Consider the following 3616-nt stretch of genomic DNA (forward strand, 5'->3'; position numbering starts at 1 on the left):
TACATTTACAATTTAGATTATATTTTACTTGATATTTTTGCGTGGGTATCATTGGTTGGTGGAAATTTTCTTTTGCCCTCATATTTGCTCGCATGAATTTTTCGTGTCTGTCTATTTTGAGGTTGGTGTCCCGAACTTGATTAAATTTCTAGCCATTTGCTATGCATGCTCGTATTATTGTTAGATCTATTACATGATCTTGTGAATTTGGTCAATTTTGAATTGTGAGCTACTGTATTATCGTGTTAAATTTTGTGTTTAGCCCCTATATTTTAAATTTCGTGTTTAAAGTGCTTAAAATTATGTTGTGTGGTTGTAGTATGTTAAGTCTAGTGTGGGTGAAGTCTGAATAACCCGAATTGTATCGATCAACTGATTTTGCCCAATGATAGAGCGGGTGACATTATTCTTAAGGGCAAAAGACGTTGATTGGTCAATTTTTTATAAAATGGGGGAAGTCTGAGTACCCCGGGGTTGGTAGTGATATGGACTAGGTGTTAATTGCATAGAATAGGGCTTTAATTTTGTTCTCGTAGGCTGCGTATTGAAAATTAGAAGTCGGGGTAGAAATCAGGCACAAGAGGCTGTTCGGCGAGCTTAGTCATTTCGCCATTTCGCCCTGATATTTTAGCTTTTAGCCTATGTAACATTCGGCGATATGCATGTGCTCGCTGAATGCCCTTTTTAATCACCCATTGTTAACCCAATTTTATTAAAATTCATTTTGTTAGATTCGGCGAGCTACCCTTTATTTTGCCGATCAAGTTCGGCGACTTGCCGATTGACCCTGGACCTCGCCGACTTGTGTTGATTTTAGTTCATTTTGGTTTTGTAACTTTCGGCGAGCCCTTTAGGGATCACCGAGTGAGCTCGATGACTCACCAAGATGGTCGGTGAATTTTTCCGTAAAGTTTTAAAAAATGATAATTCGCTGACCTATTTCTAATACATTTGTTCGATATGTGGTGTTTTGCAGATATGGCCAGACCTAAAGTCCCCGGGAGGAACCAACCACCCCGAAAGAGAGAACGTGGAGTGGTTATTTCTGAGGAGGTTGCCCATCCACGATCAACACGACCTAGACTTCCTCTAACTGGGGAAGGACACAGATAAAGGGAAGGTCCTGCGAAGCCGAGTCCGGCTAATTCCAGCTCCGACTACATGGGCATCAACGACACCCACCTCACCACTTCAGAATCGGATCGTGAGGACAATTTGGGGCCTAGATCGCCGGCATTTGCATCAGAGCCAGAGGATGACCAAACTCTTCAGCAAAGACGAGTTGAGTTGCGCTCCAAAGCACTACATGATCCAGCCAAACTTCCGGTCACTCCAACACCTCATCAACCTCCAGCACAGACTACTGAGCAGGCACAATCAGTGCCCCCGGTACAGGCACCTCCACCTCGTTCGATGAATAGATTGGAAGCTGCCAGATTGCGCACCATTTTGGAAGAGAAGAGGTTGTCCACTGATGGGGTAGTGGGCAGATATCCAGATGTGTGGGACACCATTAGGTTCCACAAATTCGAGTGATTCACACAGCCTCGAGGCTCATACATACCTTCTTGGGTTGGGGAATTCTACACTGAGTATGGGAAGCAGGTCCCAAAGGGCAATAAGAAAGCCAGCTCGTTTACACCTGTTAACTATGTGGTAGTCTGAGGAAAGAGAGTGAAGTGCAGCAGTTCGTACATTAATGAGGTATTGGGGTACACCGTCAATATAAAACACTTCTTGGCGGATAAAATTCAGAAAAAGACCCTAGAAGACCTTAAGTGGTGGCTGGCCCCTTTGATTTCCGACATTACACCGCAGTGGATTGAGTCAGGGGTCCATATTGAGAAGAAGGACTCGAATGTGGCTGCGTGGTATTGGTTCAAATTCATTTAGCAGCACACTGATGCCTTCCCAGAATGAGTCCATACTCCGGCATTTGAAGGCAGCTTTGCGGGGTTCTATTATTGACTGAGATAGATTGAATCTCGAGTTGATCCTTGAGCAGAAGATGGAATTGAGGGCCAAGCAGAGCCATACATCTCTCCCTTTCTCGGTGTTGTTCATGGAGTTGTGTCGGCGTGCTCGAGTGCCCTTCGTGGCGAAGACAGATGTGGAAGTGACTCTCACTTCCTCTACTGACATCTGGAGGATTGAGGCCAAGTACACCAGGGACGAGATTGAGCGGAGGAGAGCAGTGCTAGTGGACACATCCCCGGCTGTCGATGTAGATATGATAGAGGGAGATACATATCTTCCCACTCAGGCTGATGATCCTTCAGGTACCCCTAGTACTACTATTATTGCTTCATCTTCGTCTGCTACTACCACTACAGCTGTTGTTGCCACCTCCCACCCCATATTGACACAGGCGATGCTCTACAAGATGGGCTATCTAGCACAATCTGCTGATGTACGTGCTTCATGGGTCGAGGCAGCTGTCCCCGGACTGATTGAGCGGGCCATTGTTGTTGCCCTAGCTCCTATCCGAGCTGAGTTGCAAGAGAACTAGGAGTTGATCACCGCACATGGCCTAGCCTTGGACGCCCTCACGGTGCGACTTGAGGCATGTGAGCAGGGAGGTCACCAGTTCGCTGATGTTACGGCTTTGAGAGCCGATGTTGCTGGATTGAGGGGTGACGTGGATGAGCTCAAATCCACAGATCTGTCTATGTTGTTAGGCACTGTGGATCTTCTCGAAGTTCTAAGTACAGAGATGCCAATTATTTCTGAAATCCCTCCGGCTAATACGATCGGAGATGCTGCTATAGTTGATTATGATGTTGAGTCGGACTCTCCTGATACTGATGAGGATAAGCATGGGACCCGTGATGAGGCTATGTATGATGATCTTGTAGATCTAGAGGGTGCGATGGTGTAGACGGCCTTCTCTTCGAGACACCTCGATGATTGGCTCCAGTGGAGTAGAGGTTATTTTTTGTGATGAGCCGGGCACTGATGCCCAGATTGAGAGAACCCCAGATGTGCAGCGTTCACCTCAAGCTTAGCCTGACAGGGGGATCTTGACTCTCTTTTTGTTTTACTTTTGAGACAGTTATTTTATTTTGCATTGAGGACAATGCTAGGTTTTGTTTGGCAGGGTGAGGTTCATACCTATCCCCTTGGGTTGTATCTATCTTGTTTTGGATGCTTATGTTTGTCACTGTTGTTTTATGGTTTTAATGTGAAAGTTGGTTTTCTATGAGAATTAAAATTCGCCTTTATTTTTGTGTTTGTGAATGTGGTTGTTCTCTTGCATATTTGAGTATCAGTTGTGATCAATACCGATGACTTGAATAGTGCTATTGATTGAACGATATGTTTGTGCAATTCCAATGAGACAAATGAAAAAAATTAAATTTGAAAAAATTTCCAAAAACATTTTTATAATAAAAAAAAAATTGACACGGATGGACTAGGTGGAGGGAGGGTAGGGGTGGCGTAAAAAATGAAAATCTTTTAAATTTGAAATATTTCCCAAAAATATTTTTTTCCTTAAAAAAAATTGGGTGGCGGGTAGGGAGGTAGGGGTAGGGCGTGGCATAAAAATGAAAAAAATTTAAATTTGAAATATTTTTCAAAAACAATTTTAAAAAAAATAAATTGACAGGGATGGCAT

This window comes from Solanum tuberosum, unplaced genomic scaffold (assembly GCF_000226075.1).
Source record: "Solanum tuberosum cultivar DM 1-3 516 R44 unplaced genomic scaffold, SolTub_3.0 scf00003, whole genome shotgun sequence".
In the NCBI taxonomy this organism is placed as follows: domain Eukaryota; kingdom Viridiplantae; phylum Streptophyta; class Magnoliopsida; order Solanales; family Solanaceae; genus Solanum; species Solanum tuberosum.